Source organism: Lithobates pipiens, unplaced genomic scaffold (assembly GCF_037356315.1).
Source record: "Lithobates pipiens isolate NorthernLeopardFrog02 unplaced genomic scaffold, aLitPip1_a1.2 Scaffold_8, whole genome shotgun sequence".
NCBI classification, from domain to species: Eukaryota; Metazoa; Chordata; class Amphibia; order Anura; family Ranidae; genus Lithobates; species Lithobates pipiens.
Window position 1 is genome coordinate 577576216 of NW_027507903.1, and position 21620 is coordinate 577597835.

Sequence of the window (21620 nt, forward strand, 5' to 3'; positions counted from 1 at the left end):
GACACTTATGTGTCTCACCTCAATGTCAATTTCTCCTTCAATGAAGGGCAGATGTTGGCAGGCACCGATTTGGTTAGCTTTGCGCAGTGGCAGTATCATAGCCAATGAGGTTCACCTGAGGCGTGATTATTGCTAATTGAAAACTTTTCCCAATACCCCGCCATGATGACTTGAAATACAGTCAGCACTGGCAATTTTTGAGAGTCTCTGAGGAGACTGAGCAATGTGTTTTAAACAGTAGATAAGTGACAGCTTCTTACGTGCAGACTGAGATGCGTTAGAGTTGAGGAAGTGTGTCACGTGCCTGGTGACACTATAGAGAGCTTTTCTGTCATCACGCAGCCTGGGTAGAACAATCTGGGATTGGCACGCGCTGCTCGTTCTTCACTTACCTGTATTCAAGAGTGGCCTCGACCTCGTTTTTTGGCCTGGGTTTCTTCTGCTGGACCTGGCAACATGAGGCTAAAGGTGAACTGTCTTTATTTGTAACCCAGTCACTGATTAAGAATACTGGAAGCGTGTTGGGCGGTGTCTTTTTGCAAGGTGAAACAAGGCCCTTGTTTCCGGTGAAAGAGCATTGACCTGTAGGTAAAACTAAGGCAGAAACTTTAGGCGTTCTCCACCTATACCGGACTGGACCCTATCTGCATGGTTGCAGGTTAGATTCTCCCTTTTATAGTCAACCTGTTCCAGAAAATGAAACGGAAGAGGATGATTAGCCAGCCTGGGCAAGCCAAATACTTTCGCTTTCAGGCACCCGGTGCCCTTGGCTCGATGGTCTTTTTCCACCATGGATGTCAAGATTTAAGCAGCTTGGACCACTATGGAGGAGCAGCTTTCAGAGCCCGGATAGCTCAGTCGGTAGAGCATCAGACTTTTAATCTGAGGGTCCAGGGTTCAAGTCCCTGTTCGGGTGGTGCCTCTCACCAACCCTTGAGCCCCTGGAGCTGCCAATAGGGCAGTCTTTATGCACATCTGTGAGGAATGCTCAGAGAGATGAAATGTCCTAACTTCCCCCTTTCTAGGCTCCTGTAATCTGCCAGAAATAAAGGTGGCTGAAGGTGATTGCTTGACCAAATATTTCCCAAATACCCTTGTCTATGGCAGCTTACCTGGGCTCCAGTTCAGGCATGTTATCTAGCAAACTTTCAACAAAGGGCCCAAATCCTTCCACCTTGGTCTTTTTTCAGCAGCATAGCTGTTCAGACACATATGCTCCCAGTGGCCCTTCAGGGCTGCTGTGGGAGAAACCTATCTGACAACCGAGGGGCCCTGTCCCTTTAGATTCTCCTTAGTTCTTTCAAATGCTAACACTATTCAGTGGGTAAACAATGCCCACTTATGCATCATCCCTGTCTCATTAGCATGCCAAGTCCCAGAATGCTCAGCGGCCCACTGGATGACACTTATGTGTCTCACCTCAATGTCAATTTCTCCTTCAATGAAGGGCAGATGTTGGCAGGCACCGATTTGGTTAGCTTTGCGCAGTGGCAGTATCATAGCCAATGAGGTTCACCTGAGGCGTGATTATTGCTAATTGAAAACTTTTCCCAATACCCCGCCATGATGACTTGAAATACAGTCAGCACTGGCGATTTTTGAGAGTCTCTGAGGAGACTGAGCAATGTGTTTTAAACAGTAGATAAGTGACGGCTTCTTACGTGCAGACTGAGATGCGTTAGAGTTGAGGAAGTGTGTCACGTGCCTGGTGACACTATAGAGAGCTTTTCTGTCATCACGCAGCCTGGGTAGAACAATCTGGGATTGGCACGCGCTGCTCGTTCTTCACTTGCCTGTATTCAAGAGTGGCCTCGACCTCGTTTTTTGGCCTGGGTTTCTTCTGCTGGACCTGGCAACATGAGGCTAAAGGTGAACTGTCTTTATTTGTAACCCAGTCACTGATTAAGAATACTGGAAGCGTGTTGGGCGGTGTCTTTTTGCAAGGTGAAACAAGGCCCTTGTTTCCGGTGAAAGAGCATTGACCTGTAGGTAAAACTAAGGCAGAAACTTTAGGCGTTCTCCACCTATACCGGACTGGACCCTATCTGCATGGTTGCAGGTTAGATTCTCCCTTTTATAGTCAACCTGTTCCAGAAAATGAAACGGAAGAGGATGATTAGCCAGCCTGGGCAAGCCAAATACTTTCGCTTTCAGGCACCCGGTGCCCTTGGCTCGATGGTCTTTTTCCACCATGGATGTCAAGATTTAAGCAGCTTGGACCACTATGGAGGAGGAGCTTTCAGAGCCCGGATAGCTCAGTCGGTAGAGCATCAGACTTTTCATCTGAGGGTCCAGAGTTCAAGTCCCTGTTCGGGCGGTGCCTCTCACCAACCCTTGATCCCCTGGAGCTGCCAATAGGGCAGTCTTTATGCACATCTGTGAGGAGTGCTCAGAGAGATGAAATGTCCTAACTTCCCCCTTTCTAGGCTCCTGTAATCTGCCAGAAATAAAGGTGGCTGAAGGTGATTGCTTGACCAAATATTTCCCAAATACCCTTGTCTATGGCAGCTTACCTGGGCTCCAGTTCAGGCATGTTATCTAGCAAACTTTCAACAAAGGGCCCAAATCCTTCCACCTTGGTCTTTTTTCAGCAGCATAGCTGTTCAGACACATATGCTCCCAGTGGCCCTTCAGGGCTGCTGTGGGAGAAACCTATCTGACAACCGAGGGGCCCTGTCCCTTTAGATTCTCCTTAGTTCTTTCAAATGCTAACACTATTCAGTGGGTAAACAATGCCCACTTATGCATCATCCCTGTCTCATTAGCATGCCAAGTCCCAGAATGCTCAGCGGCCCACTGGATGACACTTATGTGTCTCACCTCAATGTCAATTTCTCCTTCAATGAAGGGCAGATGTTGGCAGGCACCGATTTGGTTAGCTTTGCGCAGTGGCAGTATCATAGCCAATGAGGTTCACCTGAGGCGTGATTATTGCTAATTGAAAACTTTTCCCAATACCCCGCCATGATGACTTGAAATACAGTCAGCACTGGCAATTTTTGAGAGTCTCTGAGGAGACTGAGCAATGTGTTTTAAACAGTAGATAAGTGACGGCTTCTTACGTGCAGACTGAGATGCGTTAGAGTTGAGGAAGTGTGTCACGTGCCTGGTGACACTATAGAGAGCTTTTCTGTCATCACGCAGCCTGGGTAGAACAATCTGGGATTGGCACGCGCTGCTCGTTCTTCACTTGCCTGTATTCAAGAGTGGCCTCGACCTCGTTTTTTGGCCTGGGTTTCTTCTGCTGGCCCTGGCAACATGAGGCTAAAGGTGAACTGTCTTTATTTGTAACCCAGTCACTGATTAAGAATACTGGAAGCGTGTTGGGCGGTGTCTTTTTGCAAGGTGAAACAAGGCCCTTGTTTCCGGTGAAAGAGCATTGACCTGTAGGTAAAACTAAGGCAGAAACTTTAGGCGTTCTCCACCTATACCGGACTGGACCCTATCTGCATGGTTGCAGGTTAGATTCTCCCTTTTATAGTCAACCTGTTCCAGAAAATGAAACGGAAGAGGATGATTAGCCAGCCTGGGCAAGCCAAATACTTTCGCTTTCAGGCACCCGGTGCCCTTGGCTTGATGGTCTTTTTCCACCATGGATGTCAAGATTTAAGCAGCTCGGACCACTATGGAGGAGGAGCTTTCAGAGCCCGGATAGCTCAGTGGGTAGAGCATCAGACTTTTAATCTGAGGGTCCAGGGTTCAAGTCCCTGTTCGGGCGGTGCCTCTCACCAACCCTTGAGCCCCTGGAGCTGCCAATAGGGCAGTCTTTATGCACATCTGTGAGGAATGCTCAGAGAGATGAAATGTCCTAACTTCCCCCTTTCTAGGCTCCTGTAATCTGCCAGAAATAAAGGTGGCTGAAGGTGATTGCTTGACCAAATATTTCCCAAATACCCTTGTCTATGGCAGCTTACCTGGGCTCCAGTTCAGGCATGTTATCTAGCAAACTTTCAACAAAGGGCCCAAATCCTTCCACCTTGGTCTTTTTTCAGCAGCATAGCTGCTCAGACACATATGCTCCCAGTGGCCCTTCAGGGCTGCTGTGGGAGAAACCTATCTGACAACCGAGGGGCCCTGTCCCTTTAGATTCTCCTTAGTTCTTTCAAATGCTAACACTATTCAGTGGGTAAACAATGCCCACTTATGCATCATCCCTGTCTCATTAGCATGCCAAGTCCCAGAATGCTCAGCGGCCCACTGGATGACACTTATGTGTCTCACCTCAATGTCAATTTCTCCTTCAATGAAGGGCAGATGTTGGCAGGCACCGATTTGGTTAGCTTTGCGCAGTGGCAGTATCATAGCCAATGAGGGTCACCTAAGGCGTGATTATTGCTAATTGAAAACTTTTCCCAATACCCCGCCATGATGACTTGAAATACAGTCAGCACTGGCAATTTTTGAGAGTCTCTAAGGAGACTGAACATTGTGTTTTAAACAGTAGATAAGTGATGGCTTCTTACGTGCAGACTGAGATGCGTTAGAGTTGAGGAAGTGTGTCACGTGCCTGGTGACACTATAGAGAGCTTTTCTGTCATCACGCAGCCTGGGTAGAACAATCTGGGATTGGCACGCGCTGCTCGTTCTTCACTTACCTGTATTCAAGAGTGGCCTCGACCTTGTTTTTTGGCCTGGGTTTCTTCTGCTGGACCTGGCAACATGAGGCTAAAGGTGAACTGTCTTTATTTGTAACCCAGTCACTGATTAAGAATACTGGAAGCGTGTTGGGCGGTGTCTTTTTGCAAGGTGAAACAAGGCCCTTGTTTCCGGTGAAAGAGCATTGACCTGTAGGTAAAACTAAGGCAGAAACTTTAGGCGTTCTCCACCTATACCGGACTGGACCCTATCTGCATGGTTGCAGGTTAGATTCTCCCTTTTATAGTCAACCTGTTCCAGAAAATGAAACGGAAGAGGATGATTAGCCAGCCTGGGCAAGCCAAATACTTTCGCTTTCAGGCACCCGGTGCCCTTGGCTCGATGGTCTTTTTCCACCATGGATGTCAAGATTTGTGCAGCTTGGACCACTATGGAGGAGGAGCTTTCAGAGCCCGGATAGCTCAGTCGGTAGAGCATCAGACTTTTAATCTGAGGGTCCAGGGTTCAAGTCCCTGTTCGGGCGGTGCCTCTCACCAACCCTAGAGCCCCTGGAGCTGCCAATAGGGCAGTCTTTATGCACATCTGTGAGGAATGCTCAGAGAGATGAAATGTCCTAACTTCCCCCTTTCTAGGCTCCTGTAATCTGCCAGAAGAAATGGTGGCTGAAGGTGATTGCTTGACCAAATATTTCCCAAATACCCTTGTCTATGGCAGCTTACCTGGGCTCCAGTTCAGGCATGTTATCTAGCAAACTTTCAACAAAGGGCCCAAATCCTTCCACCTTGGTCTTTTTTCAGCAGCATAGCTGTTCAGACACATATGCTCCCAGTGGCCCTTCAGGGCTGCTGTGGGAGAAACCTATCTGACAACCGAGGGGCCCTGTCCCTTTAGATTCTCCTTAGTTCTTTCAAATGCTAACACTATTCAGTGGGTAAACAATGCCCACTTATGCATCATCCCTGTCTCATTAGCATGCCAAGTCCCAGAATGCTCAGCGGCCCACTGGATGACACTTATGTGTCTCACCTCAATGTCAATTTCTCCTTCAATGAAGGGCAGATGTTGGCAGGCACCGATTTGGTTAGCTTTGCGCAGTGGCAGTATCATAGCCAATGAGGTTCACCTGAGGTGTGATTATTGCTAATTGAAAACTTTTCCCAATACCCTGCCATGATGACTTGAAATACAGTCAGCACTGGCAATTTTTGAGAGTCTCTGAGGAGACTGAGCAATGTGCTTTAAATAGTAGATAAGTGACGGCTTCTTACGTGCAGACTGAGATGCGTTAGAGTTGAGGAAGTGTGTCACGTGCCTGGTGACACTATAGAGAGCTTTTCTGTCATCACGCAGCCTGGGTAGAACAATCTGGGATTGGCACGCGCTGCTCGTTCTTCACTTACCTGTATTCAAGAGTGGCCTCGACCTCGTTTTTTGGCCTGGGTTTCTTCTGCTGGACCTGGCAACATGAGGCTAAAGGTGAACTGTCTTTATTTGTAACCCAGTCACTGATTAAGAATACTGGAAGCGTGTTGGGCGGTGTCTTTTTGCAAGGTGAAACAAGGCCCTTGTTTCCGGTGAAAGAGCATTGACCTGTAGGTAAAACTAAGGCAGAAACTTTAGGCGTTCTCCACCTATACCGGACTGGACCCTATCTGCATGGTTGCAGGTTAGATTCTCCCTTTTATAGTCAACCTGTTCCAGAAAATGAAACGGAAGAGGATGATTAGCCAGCCTGGGCAAGCCAAATACTTTCGCTTTCAGGCACCCGGTGCCCTTGGCTCGATGGTCTTTTTCCACCATGGATGTCAAGATTTAAGCAGCTTGGACCACTATGGAGGAGCAGCTTTCAGAGCCCGGATAGCTCAGTCGGTAGAGCATCAGACTTTTAATCTGAGGGTCCAGGGTTCAAGTCCCTGTTCGGGTGGTGCCTCTCACCAACCCTTGAGCCCCTGGAGCTGCCAATAGGGCAGTCTTTATGCACATCTGTGAGGAATGCTCAGAGAGATGAAATGTCCTAACTTCCCCCTTTCTAGGCTCCTGTAATCTGCCAGAAATAAAGGTGGCTGAAGGTGATTGCTTGACCAAATATTTCCCAAATACCCTTGTCTATGGCAGCTTACCTGGGCTCCAGTTCAGGCATGTTATCTAGCAAACTTTCAACAAAGGGCCCAAATCCTTCCACCTTGGTCTTTTTTCAGCAGCATAGCTGTTCAGACACATATGCTCCCAGTGGCCCTTCAGGGCTGCTGTGGGAGAAACCTATCTGACAACCGAGGGGCCCTGTCCCTTTAGATTCTCCTTAGTTCTTTCAAATGCTAACACTATTCAGTGGGTAAACAATGCCCACTTATGCATCATCCCTGTCTCATTAGCATGCCAAGTCCCAGAATGCTCAGCGGCCCACTGGATGACACTTATGTGTCTCACCTCAATGTCAATTTCTCCTTCAATGAAGGGCAGATGTTGGCAGGCACCGATTTGGTTAGCTTTGCGCAGTGGCAGTATCATAGCCAATGAGGTTCACCTGAGGCGTGATTATTGCTAATTGAAAACTTTTCCCAATACCCCGCCATGATGACTTGAAATACAGTCAGCACTGGCAATTTTTGAGAGTCTCTGAGGAGACTGAGCAATGTGTTTTAAACAGTAGATAAGTGACGGCTTCTTACGTGCAGACTGAGATGCGTTAGAGTTGAGGAAGTGTGTCACGTGCCTGGTGACACTATAGAGAGCTTTTCTGTCATCACGCAGCCTGGGTAGAACAATCTGGGATTGGCACGCGCTGCTCGTTCTTCACTTGCCTGTATTTAAGAGTGGCCTCGACCTCGTTTTTTGGCCTGGGTTTCTTCTGCTGGACCTGGCAACATGAGGCTAAAGGTGAACTGTCTTTATTTGTAACCCAGTCACTGATTAAGAATACTGGAAGCGTGTTGGGCGGTGTCTTTTTGCAAGGTGAAACAAGGCCCTTGTTTCCGGTGAAAGAGCATTGACCTGTAGGTAAAACTAAGGCAGAAACTTTAGGCGTTCTCCACCTATACCGGACTGGACCCTATCTGCATGGTTGCAGGTTAGATTCTCCCTTTTATAGTCAACCTGTTCCAGAAAATGAAACGGAAGAGGATGATTAGCCAGCCTGGGCAAGCCAAATACTTTCGCTTTCAGGCACCCGGTGCCCTTGGCTCGATGGTCTTTTTCCACCATGGATGTCAAGATTTGTGCAGCTTGGACCACTATGGAGGAGGAACTTTCAGAGCCTGGATAGCTCAGTCGGTAGAGCATCAGACTTTTAATCTGAGGGTCCAGGGTTCAAGTCCCTGTTTGGGCGGTGCCTCTCACCAACCATGGAGCCCCTGGAGCTGCCAATAGGGCAGTCTTTATGCACATCTGTGAGGAATGCTCAGAGAGATGAAATGTCCTAACTTCCCCCTTTCTAGGCTCCTGTAATCTGCCAGAAATAAAGGTGGCTGAAGGTGATTGCTTGACCAAATATTTCCCAAATACCCTTGTCTATGGCAGCTTACCTGGGCTCCAGTTCAGGCATGTTATCTAGCAAACTTTCAACAAAGGGCCCAAATCCTTCCACCTTGGTCTTTTTTCAGCAGCATAGCTGTTCAGACACATATGCTCCCAGTGGCCCTTCAGGGCTGCTGTGGGAGAAACCTATCTGACAACCGAGGGGCCCTGTCCCTTTAGATTCTCCTTAGTTCTTTCAAATGCTAACACTATTCAGTGGGTAAACAATGCCCACTTATGCATCATCCCTGTCTCATTAGCATGCCAAGTCCCAGAATGCTCAGCGGCCCACTGGATGACACTTATGTGTCTCACCTCAATGTCAATTTCTCCTTCAATGAAGGGCAGATGTTGGCAGGCACCGATTTGGTTAGCTTTGCGCAGTGGCAGTATCATAGCCAATGAGGTTCACCTGAGGTGTGATTATTGCTAATTGAAAACTTTTCCCAATACCCCGCCATGATGACTTGAAATACAGTCAGCACTGGCAATTTTTAAGAGTCTCTGAGGAGACTGAGCAATGTGCTTTAAACAGTAGATAAGTGACGGCTTCTTACGTGCAGACTGAGATGCGTTAGAGTTGAGGAAGTGTGTCACGTGCCTGGTGACACTATAGAGAGCTTTTCTGTCATCACGCAGCCTGGGTAGAACAATCTGGGATTGGCACGCGCTGCTCGTTCTTCACTTACCTGTATTCAAGAGTGGCCTCGACCTCGTTTTTTGGCCTGGGTTTCTTCTGCTGGACCTGGCAACATGAGGCTAAAGGTGAACTGTCTTTATTTGTAACCCAGTCACTGATTAAGAATACTGGAAGCGTGTTGGGCGGTGTCTTTTTGCAAGGTGAAACAAGGCCCTTGTTTCCGGTGAAAGAGCATTGACCTGTAGGTAAAACTAAGGCAGAAACTTTAGGCGTTCTCCACCTATACCGGACTGGACCCTATCTGCATGGTTGCAGGTTAGATTCTCCCTTTTATAGTCAACCTGTTCCAGAAAATGAAACGGAAGAGGATGATTAGCCAGCCTGGGCAAGCCAAATACTTTCGCTTTCAGGCACCCGGTGCCCTTGGCTCGATGGTCTTTTTCCACCATGGATGTCAAGATTTAAGCAGCTTGGACCACTATGGAGGAGGAGCTTTCAGAGCCCGGATAGCTCAGTCGGTAGAGCATCAGACTTTTAATCTGAGGGTCCAGGGTTCAAGTCCCTGTTGGGGCGGTGCCTCTCACCAACCATGGAGCCCCTGGAGCTGCCAATAGGGCAGTCTTTATGCACATCTGTGAGGAATGCTCAGAGAGATGAAATGTCCTAACTTCCCCCTTTCTAGGCTCCTGTAATCTGCCAGAAATAAAGGTGGCTGAAGGTGATTGCTTGACCAAATAATTCCCAAATACCCTTGTCTATGGCAGCTTACCTGGGCTCCAGTTCAGGCATGTTATCTAGCAAACTTTCAACAAAGGGCCCAAATCCTTCCACCTTGGTCTTTTTTCAGCAGCATAGCTGCTCAGACACATATGCTCCCAGTGGCCCTTCAGGGCTGCTGTGGGAGAAACCTATCTGACAACCGAGGGGCCCTGTCCCTTTAGATTCTCCTTAGTTCTTTCAAATGCTAACACTATTCAGTGGGTAAACAATGCCCACTTATGCATCATCCCTGTCTCATTAGCATGCCAAGTCCCAGAATGCTCAGCGGCCCACTGGATGACACTTATGTGTCTCACCTCAATGTCAATTTCTCCTTCAATGAAGCTCAGATGTTGACAGGCACCGATTTGGTTAGCTTTGCGCAGTGGCAGTATCATAGCCAATGAGGGTCACCTAAGGCGTGATTATTGCTAATTGAAAACTTTTCCCAATACCCCGCCATGATGACTTGAAATACAGTCAGCACTGGCAATTTTTGAGAGTCTCTAAGGAGACTGAACATTGTGTTTTAAACAGTAGATAAGTGATGGCTTCTTACGTGCAGACTGAGATGCGTTAGAGTTGAGGAAGTGTGTCACGTGCCTGGTGACACTATAGAGAGCTTTTCTGTCATCACGCAGCCTGGGTAGAACAATCTGGGATTGGCACGCGCTGCTCGTTCTTCACTTACCTGTATTCAAGAGTGGCCTCGACCTTGTTTTTTGGCCTGGGTTTCTTCTGCTGGACCTGGCAACATGAGGCTAAAGGTGAACTGTCTTTATTTGTAACCCAGTCACTGATTAAGAATACTGGAAGCGTGTTGGGCGGTGTCTTTTTGCAAGGTGAAACAAGGCCCTTGTTTCCGGTGAAAGAGCATTGACCTGTAGGTAAAACTAAGGCAGAAACTTTAGGCGTTCTCCACCTATACCGGACTGGACCCTATCTGCATGGTTGCAGGTTAGATTCTCCCTTTTATAGTCAACCTGTTCCAGAAAATGAAACGGAAGAGGATGATTAGCCAGCCTGGGCAAGCCAAATACTTTCGCTTTCAGGCACCCGGTGCCCTTGGCTCGATGGTCTTTTTCCACCATGGATGTCAAGATTTGTGCAGCTTGGACCACTATGGAGGAGGAGCTTTCAGAGCCCGGATAGCTCAGTCGGTAGAGCATCAGACTTTTAATCTGAGGGTCCAGGGTTCAAGTCCATGTTCGGGTGGTGCCTCTCACCAACCCTTGAGCCCCTGGAGCTGCCAATAGGGCAGTCTTTATGCACATCTGTGAGGAATGCTCAGAGAGATGAAATGTCCTAACTTCCCCCTTTCTAGGCTCCTGTAATCTGCCAGAAATAAAGGTGGCTGAAGGTGATTGCTTGACCAAATATTTCCCAAATACCCTTGTCTATGGCAGCTTACCTGGGCTCCAGTTCAGGCATGTTATCTAGCAAACTTTCAACAAAGGGCCCAAATCCTTCCACCTTGGTCTTTTTTCAGCAGCATAGCTGTTCAGACACATATGCTCCCAGTGGCCCTTCAGGGCTGCTGTGGGAGAAACCTATCTGACAACCGAGGGGCCCTGTCCCTTTAGATTCTCCTTAGTTCTTTCAAATGCTAACACTATTCAGTGGGTAAACAATGCCCACTTATGCATCATCCCTGTCTCATTAGCATGCCAAGTCCCAGAATGCTCAGCGGCCCACTGGATGACACTTATGTGTCTCACCTCAATGTCAATTTCTCCTTCAATGAAGGGCAGATGTTGGCAGGCACCGATTTGGTTAGCTTTGCGCAGTGGCAGTATCATAGCCAATGAGGTTCACCTGAGGCGTGATTATTGCTAATTGAAAACTTTTCCCAATACCCCGCCATGATGACTTGAAATACAGTCAGCACTGGCAATTTTTGAGAGTCTCTGAGGAGACTGAGCAATGTGTTTTAAACAGTAGATAAGTGACGGCTTCTTACGTGCAGACTGAGATGCGTTAGAGTTGAGGAAGTGTGTCACGTGCCTGGTGACACTATAGAGAGCTTTTCTGTCATCACGCAGCCTGGGTAGAACAATCTGGGATTGGCACGCGCTGCTCGTTCTTCACTTGCCTGTATTCAAGAGTGGCCTCGACCTCGTTTTTTGGCCTGGGTTTCTTCTGCTGGACCTGGCAACATGAGGCTAAAGGTGAACTGTCTTTATTTGTAACCCAGTCACTGATTAAGAATACTGGAAGCGTGTTGGGCGGTGTCTTTTTGCAAGGTGAAACAAGGCCCTTGTTTCCGGTGAAAGAGCATTGACCTGTAGGTAAAACTAAGGCAGAAACTTTAGGCGTTCTCCACCTATACCGGACTGGACCCTATCTGCATGGTTGCAGGTTAGATTCTCCCTTTTATAGTCAACCTGTTCCAGAAAATGAAACGGAAGAGGATGATTAGCCAGCCTGGACAAGCCAAATACTTTCGCTTTCAGGCACCCGGTGCCCTTGGCTCGATGGTCTTTTTCCACCATGGATGTCAAGATTTAAGCAGCTTGGACCACTATGGAGGAGGAGCTTTCAGAGCCCGGATAGCTCAGTCGGTAGAGCATCAGACTTTTAATCTGAGGGTCCAGGGTTCAAGTCCCTGTTCGGGCAGTGCCTCTCACCAACCCATGAGCCCTTGGAGCTGCCAATAGGGCAGTCTTTATGCACATCTGTGAGGAATGCTCAGAGAGATGAAATGTCCTAACTTCCCCCTTTCTAAGCTCCTGTAATCTGCCAGAAATAAAGGTGGCTGAAGGTGATTGCTTGACCAAATATTTCCCAAATACCCTTGTCTATGGCAGCTTACCTGGGCTCCAGTTCAGGCATGTTATCTAGCAAACTTTCAACAAAGGGCCCAAATCCTTCCACCTTGGTCTTTTTTCAGCAGCATAGCTGTTCAGACACATATGCTCCCAGTGGCCCTTCAGGGCTGCTGTGGGAGAAACCTATCTGACAACCGAGGGGCCCTGTCCCTTTAGATTCTCCTTAGTTCTTTCAAATGCTAACACTATTCAGTGGGTAAACAATGCCCACTTATGCATCATCCCTGTCTCATTAGCATGCCAAGTCCCAGAATGCTCAGCGGCCCACTGGATGACACTTATGTGTCTCACCTCAATGTCAATTTCTCCTTCAATGAAGGGCAGATGTTGGCAGGCACCGATTTGGTTAGCTTTGCGCAGTGGCAGTATCATAGCCAATGAGGTTCACCTGAGGCGTGATTATTGCTAATTGAAAACTTTTCCCAATACCCCGCCATGATGACTTGAAATACAGTCAGCACTGGCGATTTTTGAGAGTCTCTGAGGAGACTGAGCAATGTGTTTTAAACAGTAGATAAGTGACGGCTTCTTACGTGCAGACTGAGATGCGTTAGAGTTGAGGAAGTGTGTCACGTGCCTGGTGACACTATAGAGAGCTTTTCTGTCATCACGCAGCCTGGGTAGAACAATCTGGGATTGGCACGCGCTGCTCGTTCTTCACTTGCCTGTATTCAAGAGTGGCCTCGACCTCGTTTTTTGGCCTGGGTTTCTTCTGCTGGACCTGGCAACATGAGGCTAAAGGTGAACTGTCTTTATTTGTAACCCAGTCACTGATTAAGAATACTGGAAGCGTGTTGGGCGGTGTCTTTTTGCAAGGTGAAACAAGGCCCTTGTTTCCGATGAAAGAGCATTGACCTGTAGGTAAAACTAAGGCAGAAACTTTAGGCGTTCTCCACCTATACCGGACTGGACCCTATCTGCATGGTTGCAGGTTAGATTCTCCCTTTTATAGTCAACCTGTTCCAGAAAATGAAACGGAAGAGGATGATTAGCCAGCCTGGGCAAGCCAAATACTTTCGCTTTCAGGCACCCGGTGCCCTTGGCTCGATGGTCTTTTTCCACCATGGATGTCAAGATTTAAGCAGCTTGGACCACTATGGAGGAGGAGCTTTCAGAGCCCGGATAGCTCAGTCGGTAGAGCATCAGACTTTTAATCTGAGGGTCCAGAGTTCAAGTCCCTGTTCGGGCGGTGCCTCTCACCAACCCTTGATCCCCTGGAGCTGCCAATAGGGCAGTCTTTATGCACATCTGTGAGGAGTGCTCAGAGAGATGAAATGTCCTAACTTCCCCCTTTCTAGGCTCCTGTAATCTGCCAGAAATAAAGGTGGCTGAAGGTGATTGCTTGACCAAATATTTCCCAAATACCCTTGTCTATGGCAGCTTACCTGGGCTCCAGTTCAGGCATGTTATCTAGCAAACTTTCAACAAAGGGCCCAAATCCTTCCACCTTGGTCTTTTTTCAGCAGCATAGCTGTTCAGACACATATGCTCCCAGTGGCCCTTCAGGGCTGCTGTGGGAGAAACCTATCTGACAACCGAGGGGCCCTGTCCCTTTAGATTCTCCTTAGTTCTTTCAAATGCTAACACTATTCAGTGGGTAAACAATGCCCACTTATGCATCATCCCTGTCTCATTAGCATGCCAAGTCCCAGAATGCTCAGCGGCCCACTGGATGACACTTATGTGTCTCACCTCAATGTCAATTTCTCCTTCAATGAAGGGCAGATGTTGGCAGGCACCGATTTGGTTAGCTTTGCGCAGTGGCAGTATCATAGCCAATGAGGGTCACCTGAGGCGTGATTATTGCTAATTGAAAACTTTTCCCAATACCCTGCCATGATGACTTGAAATACAGTCAGCACTGGCAATTTTTGAGAGTCTCTGAGGAGACTGAGCAATGTGTTTTAAACAGTAGATAAGTGACGGCTTCTTACGTGCAGACTGAGATGCGTTAGAGTTGAGGAAGTGTGTCACGTGCCTGGTGACACTATAGAGAGCTTTTCTGTCATCATGCAGCCTGGGTAGAACAATCTGGGATTGGCACGCGCTGCTCGTTCTTCACTTGCCTGTATTTAAGAGTGGCCTCGACCTCGTTTTTTGGCCTGGGTTTCTTCTGCTGGACCTGGCAACATGAGGCTAAAGGTGAACTGTCTTTATTTGTAACCCAGTCACTGATTAAGAATACTGGAAGCGTGTTGGGCGGTGTCTTTTTGCAAGGTGAAACAAGGCCCTTGTTTCCGGTGAAAGAGCATTGACCTGTAGGTAAAACTAAGGCAGAAACTTTAGGCGTTCTCCACCTATACCGGACTGGACCCTATCTGCATGGTTGCAGGTTAGATTCTCCCTTTTATAGTCAACCTGTTCCAGAAAATGAAACGGAAGAGGATGATTAGCCAGCCTGGGCAAGCCAAATACTTTCGCTTTTAGGCACCCGGTGCCCTTGGCTCGATGGTCTTTTTCCACCATGGATGTCAAGATTTGTGCAGCTTGGACCACTATGGAGGAGGAGCTTTCAGAGCCCGGATAGCTCAGTCGGTAGAGCATCAGACTTTTAATCTGAGGGTCCAGGGTTCAAGTCCCTGTTCGGGCGGTGCCTCTCACCAACCCTTGAGCCCCTGGAGCTGCCAATAGGGCAGTCTTTATGCACATCTGTGAGGAATGCTCAGAGAGATGAAATGTCCTAACTTCCCCCTTTCTAGGCTCCTGTAATCTGCCAGAAATAAAGGTGGCTGAAGGTGATTGCTTGACCAAATATTTCCCAAATACCCTTGTCTATGGCAGCTTACCTGGGCTCCAGTTCAGGCATGTTATCTAGCAAACTTTCAACAAAGGGCCCAAATCCTTCCACCTTGGTCTTTTTTCAGCAGCATAGCTGTTCAGACACATATGCTCCCAGTGGCCCTTCAGGGCTGCTGTGGGAGAAACCTATCTGACAACCGAGGGGCCCTGTCCCTTTAGATTCTCCTTAGTTCTTTCAAATGCTAACACTATTCAGTGGGTAAACAATGCCCACTTATGCATCATCCCTGTCTCATTAGCATGCCAAGTCCCAGAATGCTCAGCGGCCCACTGGATGACACTTATGTGTCTCACCTCAATGTCAATTTCTCCTTCAATGAAGGGCAGATGTTGGCAGGCACCGATTTGGTTAGCTTTGCGCAGTGGCAGTATCATAGCCAATGAGGTTCACCTGAGGCGTGATTATTGCTAATTGAAAACTTTTCCCAATACCCCGCCATGATGACTTGAAATACAGTCAGCACTGGCAATTTTTGAGAGTCTCTGAGGAGACTGAGCAATGTGTTTTAAACAGTAGATAAGTGACGGCTTCTTACGTGCAGACTGAGATGCGTTAGAGTTGAGGAAGTGTGTCACGTGCCTGGTGACACTATAGAGAGCTTTTCTGTCATCACGCAGCCTGGGTAGAACAATCTGGGATTGGCACGCGCTGCTCGTTCTTCACTTGCCTGTATTCAAGAGTGGCCTCGACCTCGTTTTTTGGCCTGGGTTTCTTCTGCTGGACCTGGCAACATGAGGCTAAAGGTGAACTGTCTTTATTTGTAACCCAGTCACTGATTAAGAATACTGGAAGCGTGTTGGGCGGTGTCTTTTTGCAAGGTGAAACAAGGCCCTTGTTTCCGGTGAAAGAGCATTGACCTGTAGGTAAAACTAAGGCAGAAACTTTAGGCGTTCTCCACCTATACCGGACTGGACCCTATCTGCATGGTTGCAGGTTAGATTCTCCCTTTTATAGTCAACCTGTTCCAGAAAATGAAACGGAAGAGGATGATTAGCCAGCCTGGACAAGCCAAATACTTTCGCTTTCAGGCACCCGGTGCCCTTGGCTCGATGGTCTTTTTCCACCATGGATGTCAAGATTTAAGCAGCTTGGACCACTATGGAGGAGGAGCTTTCAGAGCCCGGATAGCTCAGTCGGTAGAGCATCAGACTTTTAATCTGAGGGTCCAGGGTTCAAGTCCCTGTTCGGGCAGTGCCTCTCACCAACCCATGAGCCCTTGGAGCTGCCAATAGGGCAGTCTTTATGCACATCTGTGAGGAATGCTCAGAGAGATGAAATGTCCTAACTTCCCCCTTTCTAAGCTCCTGTAATCTGCCAGAAATAAAGGTGGCTGAAGGTGATTGCTTGACCAAATATTTCCCAAATACCCTTGTCTATGGCAGCTTACCTGGGCTCCAGTTCAGGCATGTTATCTAGCAAACTTTCAACAAAGGGCCCAAATCCTTCCACCTTGGTCTTTTTTCAGCAGCATAGCTGTTCAGACACATATGCTCCCAGTGGCCCTTCAGGGCTGCTGTGGGAGAAACCTATCTGACAACCGAGGGGCCCTGTCCCTTTAGATTCTCCTTAGTTCTTTCAAATGCTAACACTATTCAGTGGGTAAACAATGCCCACTTATGCATCATCCCTGTCTCATTAGCATGCCAAGTCCCAGAATGCTCAGCGGCCCACTGGATGACACTTATGTGTCTCACCTCAATGTCAATTTCTCCTTCAATGAAGGGCAGATGTTGGCAGGCACCGATTTGGTTAGCTTTGCGCAGTGGCAGTATCATAGCCAATGAGGGTCACCTGAGGCGTGATTATTGCTAATTGAAAACTTTTCCCAATACCCTGCCATGATGACTTGAAATACAGTCAGCACTGGCAATTTTTGAGAGTCTCTGAGGAGACTGAGCAATGTGTTTTAAACAGTAGATAAGTGACGGCTTCTTACGTGCAGACTGAGATGCGTTAGAGTTGAGGAAGTGTGTCACGTGCCTGGTGACACTATAGAGAGCTTTTCTGTCATCATGCAGCCTGGGTAGAACAATCTGGGATTGGCACGCGCTGCTCGTTCTTCACTTGCCTGTATTTAAGAGTGGCCTCGACCTCGTTTTTTGGCCTGGGTTTCTTCTGCTGGACCTGGCAACATGAGGCTAAAGGTGAACTGTCTTTATTTGTAACCCAGTCACTGATTAAGAATACTGGAAGCGTGTTGGGCGGTGTCTTTTTGCAAGGTGAAACAAGGCCCTTGTTTCCGGTGAAAGAGCATTGACCTGTAGGTAAAACTAAGGCAGAAACTTTAGGCGTTCTCCACCTATACCGGACTGGACCCTATCTGCATGGTTGCAGGTTAGATTCTCCCTTTTATAGTCAACCTGTTCCAGAAAATGAAACGGAAGAGGATGATTAGCCAGCCTGGGCAAGCCAAATACTTTCGCTTTTAGGCACCCGGTGCCCTTGGCTCGATGGTCTTTTTCCACCATGGATGTCAAGATTTTTGCAGCTTGGACCACTATGGAGGAGGAGCTTTCAGAGCCCGGATAGCTCAGTCGGTAGAGCATCAGACTTTTAATCTGAGGGTCCAGGGTTCAAGTCCCTGTTCGGGCGGTGCCTCTCACCAACCCTTGAGCCCCTGGAGCTGCCAATAGGGCAGTCTTTATGCACATCTGTGAGGAATGCTCAGAGAGATGAAATGTCCTAACTTCCCCCTTTCTAGGCTCCTGTAATCTGCCAGAAATAAAGGTGGCTGAAGGTGATTGCTTGACCAAATATTTCCCAAATACCCTTGTCTATGGCAGCTTACCTGGGCTCCAGTTCAGGCATGTTATCTAGCAAACTTTCAACAAAGGGCCCAAATCCTTCCACCTTGGTCTTTTTTCAGCAGCATAGCTGTTCAGACACATATGCTCCCAGTGGCCCTTCAGGGCTGCTGTGGGAGAAACCTATCTGACAACCGAGGGGCCCTGTCCCTTTAGATTCTCCTTAGTTCTTTCAAATGCTAACACTATTCAGTGGGTAAACAATGCCCACTTATGCATCATCCCTGTCTCATTAGCATGCCAAGTCCCAGAATGCTCAGCGGCCCACTGGATGACACTTATGTGTCTCACCTCAATGTCAATTTCTCCTTCAATGAAGGGCAGATGTTGGCAGGCACCGATTTGGTTAGCTTTGCGCAGTGGCAGTATCATAGCCAATGAGGTTCACCTGAGGCGTGATTATTGCTAATTGAAAACTTTTCCCAATACCCCGCCATGATGACTTGAAATACAGTCAGCACTGGCAATTTTTGAGAGTCTCTGAGGAGACTGAGCAATGTGTTTTAAACAGTAGATAAGTGACGGCTTCTTACGTGCAGACTGAGATGCGTTAGAGTTGAGGAAGTGTGTCACGTGCCTGGTGACACTATAGAGAGCTTTTCTGTCATCACGCAGCCTGGGTAGAACAATCTGGGATTGGCACGCGCTGCTCGTTCTTCACTTGCCTGTATTCAAGAGTGGCCTCGACCTCGTTTTTTGGCCTGGGTTTCTTCTGCTGGACCTGGCAACATGAGGCTAAAGGTGAACTGTCTTTATTTGTAACCCAGTCACTGATTAAGAATACTGGAAGCGTGTTGGGCGGTGTCTTTTTGCAAGGTGAAACAAGGCCCTTGTTTCCGGTGAAAGAGCATTGACCTGTAGGTAAAACTAAGGCAGAAACTTTAGGCGTTCTCCACCTATACCGGACTGGACCCTATCTGCATGGTTGCAGGTTAGATTCTCCCTTTTATAGTCAACCTGTTCCAGAAAATGAAACGGAAGAGGATGATTAGCCAGCCTGGACAAGCCAAATACTTTCGCTTTCAGGCACCCGGTGCCCTTGGCTCGATGGTCTTTTTCCACCATGGATGTCAAGATTTAAGCAGCTTGGACCACTATGGAGGAGGAGCTTTCAGAGCCCGGATAGCTCAGTCGGTAGAGCATCAGACTTTTAATCTGAGGGTCCAGGGTTCAAGTCCCTGTTCGGGCAGTGCCTCTCACCAACCCATGAGCCCTTGGAGCTGCCAATAGGGCAGTCTTTATGCACATCTGTGAGGAATGCTCAGAGAGATGAAATGTCCTAACTTCCCCCTTTCTAAGCTCCTGTAATCTGCCAGAAATAAAGGTGGCTGAAGGTGATTGCTTGACCAAATATTTCCCAAATACCCTTGTCTATGGCAGCTTACCTGGGCTCCAGTTCAGGCATGTTATCTAGCAAACTTTCAACAAAGGGCCCAAATCCTTCCACCTTGGTCTTTTTTCAGCAGCATAGCTGTTCAGACACATATGCTCCCAGTGGCCCTTCAGGGCTGCTGTGGGAGAAACCTATCTGACAACCGAGGGGCCCTGTCCCTTTAGATTCTCCTTAGTTCTTTCAAATGCTAACACTATTCAGTGGGTAAACAATGCCCACTTATGCATCATCCCTGTCTCATTAGCATGCCAAGTCCCAGAATGCTCAGCGGCCCACTGGATGACACTTATGTGTCTCACCTCAATGTCAATTTCTCCTTCAATGAAGGGCAGATGTTGGCAGGCACCGATTTGGTTAGCTTTGCGCAGTGGCAGTATCATAGCCAATGAGGTTCACCTGAGGCGTGATTATTGCTAATTGAAAACTTTTCCCAATACCCCGCCATGATGACTTGAAATACAGTCAGCACTGGCGATTTTTGAGAGTCTCTGAGGAGACTGAGCAATGTGTTTTAAACAGTAGATAAGTGACGGCTTCTTACGTGCAGACTGAGATGCGTTAGAGTTGAGGAAGTGTGTCACGTGCCTGGTGACACTATAGAGAGCTTTTCTGTCATCACGCAGCCTGGGTAGAACAATCTGGGATTGGCACGCGCTGCTCGTTCTTCACTTGCCTGTATTCAAGAGTGGCCTCGACCTCGTTTTTTGGCCTGGGTTTCTTCTGCTGGACCTGGCAACATGAGGCTAAAGGTGAACTGTCTTTATTTGTAACCCAGTCACTGATTAAGAATACTGGAAGCGTGTTGGGCGGTGTCTTTTTGCAAGGTGAAACAAGGCCCTTGTTTCCGATGAAAGAGCATTGACCTGTAGGTAAAACTAAGGCAGAAACTTTAGGCGTTCTCCACCTATACCGGACTGGACCCTATCTGCATGGTTGCAGGTTAGATTCTCCCTTTTATAGTCAACCTGTTCCAGAAAATGAAACGGAAGAGGATGATTAGCCAGCCTGGGCAAGCCAAATACTTTCGCTTTCAGGCACCCGGTGCCCTTGGCTCGATGGTCTTTTTCCACCATGGATGTCAAGATTTAAGCAGCTTGGACCACTATGGAGGAGGAGCTTTCAGAGCCCGGATAGCTCAGTCGGTAGAGCATCAGACTTTTAATCTGAGGGTCCAGAGTTCAAGTCCCTGTTCGGGCGGTGCCTCTCACCAACCCTTGATCCCCTGGAGCTGCCAATAGGGCAGTCTTTATGCACATCTGTGAGGAGTGCTCAGAGAGATGAAATGTCCTAACTTCCCCCTTTCTAGGCTCCTGTAATCTGCCAGAAATAAAGGTGGCTGAAGGTGATTGCTTGACCAAATATTTCCCAAATACCCTTGTCTATGGCAGCTTACCTGGGCTCCAGTTCAGGCATGTTATCTAGCAAACTTTCAACAAAGGGCCCAAATCCTTCCACCTTGGTCTTTTTTCAGCAGCATAGCTGTTCAGACACATATGCTCCCAGTGGCCCTTCAGGGCTGCTGTGGGAGAAACCTATCTGACAACCGAGGGGCCCTGTCCCTTTAGATTCTCCTTAGTTCTTTCAAATGCTAACACTATTCAGTGGGTAAACAATGCCCACTTATGCATCATCCCTGTCTCATTAGCATGCCAAGTCCCAGAATGCTCAGCGGCCCACTGGATGACACTTATGTGTCTCACCTCAATGTCAATTTCTCCTTCAATGAAGGGCAGATGTTGGCAGGCACCGATTTGGTTAGCTTTGCGCAGTGGCAGTATCATAGCCAATGAGGGTCACCTGAGGCGTGATTATTGCTAATTGAAAACTTTTCCCAATACCCTGCCATGATGACTTGAAATACAGTCAGCACTGGCAATTTTTGAGAGTCTCTGAGGAGACTGAGCAATGTGTTTTAAACAGTAGATAAGTGACGGCTTCTTACGTGCAGACTGAGATGCGTTAGAGTTGAGGAAGTGTGTCACGTGCCTGGTGACACTATAGAGAGCTTTTCTGTCATCATGCAGCCTGGGTAGAACAATCTGGGATTGGCACGCGCTGCTCGTTCTTCACTTGCCTGTATTTAAGAGTGGCCTCGACCTCGTTTTTTGGCCTGGGTTTCTTCTGCTGGACCTGGCAACATGAGGCTAAAGGTGAACTGTCTTTATTTGTAACCCAGTCACTGATTAAGAATACTGGAAGCGTGTTGGGCGGTGTCTTTTTGCAAGGTGAAACAAGGCCCTTGTTTCCGGTGAAAGAGCATTGACCTGTAGGTAAAACTAAGGCAGAA

The 21620-nt window shown here is 48.0% G+C and overlaps 19 non-coding genes across 19 annotated transcripts; all 19 read left to right on the top strand.

Moving 5' to 3' along the window:
- The first annotated feature begins 75 nt into the window (after positions 1 to 75).
- LOC143964818 (U4 spliceosomal RNA) lies at positions 76 to 216 on the top strand. Its single transcript, XR_013271277.1, has one exon. It is a non-coding gene; the product is annotated as a U4 spliceosomal RNA (small nuclear RNA).
- Positions 217 to 1476: 1260 nt separating this feature from the next.
- On the top strand, positions 1477 to 1617 carry LOC143965091 (U4 spliceosomal RNA). Its single transcript, XR_013271503.1, has one exon. It is a non-coding gene; the product is annotated as a U4 spliceosomal RNA (small nuclear RNA).
- Positions 1618 to 2877: 1260 nt separating this feature from the next.
- On the top strand, positions 2878 to 3018 carry LOC143964819 (U4 spliceosomal RNA). The gene has a single exon (XR_013271278.1). It is a non-coding gene; the product is annotated as a U4 spliceosomal RNA (small nuclear RNA).
- A 1260-nt stretch (positions 3019 to 4278) lies between these two features.
- LOC143965034 (U4 spliceosomal RNA) lies at positions 4279 to 4419 on the top strand. Its single transcript, XR_013271455.1, has one exon. It is a non-coding gene; the product is annotated as a U4 spliceosomal RNA (small nuclear RNA).
- A 1260-nt stretch (positions 4420 to 5679) lies between these two features.
- LOC143965112 (U4 spliceosomal RNA) lies at positions 5680 to 5820 on the top strand. Its single transcript, XR_013271520.1, has one exon. It is a non-coding gene; the product is annotated as a U4 spliceosomal RNA (small nuclear RNA).
- A 1260-nt stretch (positions 5821 to 7080) lies between these two features.
- On the top strand, positions 7081 to 7221 carry LOC143964821 (U4 spliceosomal RNA). Its single transcript, XR_013271279.1, has one exon. It is a non-coding gene; the product is annotated as a U4 spliceosomal RNA (small nuclear RNA).
- Positions 7222 to 8481: 1260 nt separating this feature from the next.
- LOC143965118 (U4 spliceosomal RNA) lies at positions 8482 to 8622 on the top strand. The gene has a single exon (XR_013271526.1). It is a non-coding gene; the product is annotated as a U4 spliceosomal RNA (small nuclear RNA).
- A 1260-nt stretch (positions 8623 to 9882) lies between these two features.
- Positions 9883 to 10023, top strand: LOC143965036 (U4 spliceosomal RNA). Its single transcript, XR_013271456.1, has one exon. It is a non-coding gene; the product is annotated as a U4 spliceosomal RNA (small nuclear RNA).
- A 1260-nt stretch (positions 10024 to 11283) lies between these two features.
- On the top strand, positions 11284 to 11424 carry LOC143964822 (U4 spliceosomal RNA). The gene has a single exon (XR_013271280.1). It is a non-coding gene; the product is annotated as a U4 spliceosomal RNA (small nuclear RNA).
- A 627-nt stretch (positions 11425 to 12051) lies between these two features.
- On the top strand, positions 12052 to 12124 carry TRNAK-UUU (transfer RNA lysine (anticodon UUU)). Its single transcript has one exon. It is a non-coding gene; the product is annotated as a tRNA-Lys (tRNA).
- A 560-nt stretch (positions 12125 to 12684) lies between these two features.
- On the top strand, positions 12685 to 12825 carry LOC143965092 (U4 spliceosomal RNA). The gene has a single exon (XR_013271504.1). It is a non-coding gene; the product is annotated as a U4 spliceosomal RNA (small nuclear RNA).
- Positions 12826 to 14085: 1260 nt separating this feature from the next.
- Positions 14086 to 14226, top strand: LOC143964780 (U4 spliceosomal RNA). Its single transcript, XR_013271244.1, has one exon. It is a non-coding gene; the product is annotated as a U4 spliceosomal RNA (small nuclear RNA).
- A 1260-nt stretch (positions 14227 to 15486) lies between these two features.
- Positions 15487 to 15627, top strand: LOC143964823 (U4 spliceosomal RNA). The gene has a single exon (XR_013271281.1). It is a non-coding gene; the product is annotated as a U4 spliceosomal RNA (small nuclear RNA).
- A 627-nt stretch (positions 15628 to 16254) lies between these two features.
- Positions 16255 to 16327, top strand: TRNAK-UUU (transfer RNA lysine (anticodon UUU)). The gene has a single exon. It is a non-coding gene; the product is annotated as a tRNA-Lys (tRNA).
- Positions 16328 to 16887: 560 nt separating this feature from the next.
- LOC143964781 (U4 spliceosomal RNA) lies at positions 16888 to 17028 on the top strand. Its single transcript, XR_013271245.1, has one exon. It is a non-coding gene; the product is annotated as a U4 spliceosomal RNA (small nuclear RNA).
- Positions 17029 to 18288: 1260 nt separating this feature from the next.
- On the top strand, positions 18289 to 18429 carry LOC143964824 (U4 spliceosomal RNA). Its single transcript, XR_013271282.1, has one exon. It is a non-coding gene; the product is annotated as a U4 spliceosomal RNA (small nuclear RNA).
- A 627-nt stretch (positions 18430 to 19056) lies between these two features.
- On the top strand, positions 19057 to 19129 carry TRNAK-UUU (transfer RNA lysine (anticodon UUU)). The gene has a single exon. It is a non-coding gene; the product is annotated as a tRNA-Lys (tRNA).
- A 560-nt stretch (positions 19130 to 19689) lies between these two features.
- LOC143965093 (U4 spliceosomal RNA) lies at positions 19690 to 19830 on the top strand. The gene has a single exon (XR_013271505.1). It is a non-coding gene; the product is annotated as a U4 spliceosomal RNA (small nuclear RNA).
- Positions 19831 to 21090: 1260 nt separating this feature from the next.
- On the top strand, positions 21091 to 21231 carry LOC143964782 (U4 spliceosomal RNA). Its single transcript, XR_013271246.1, has one exon. It is a non-coding gene; the product is annotated as a U4 spliceosomal RNA (small nuclear RNA).
- The last annotated feature ends 389 nt before the right edge of the window (positions 21232 to 21620 follow it).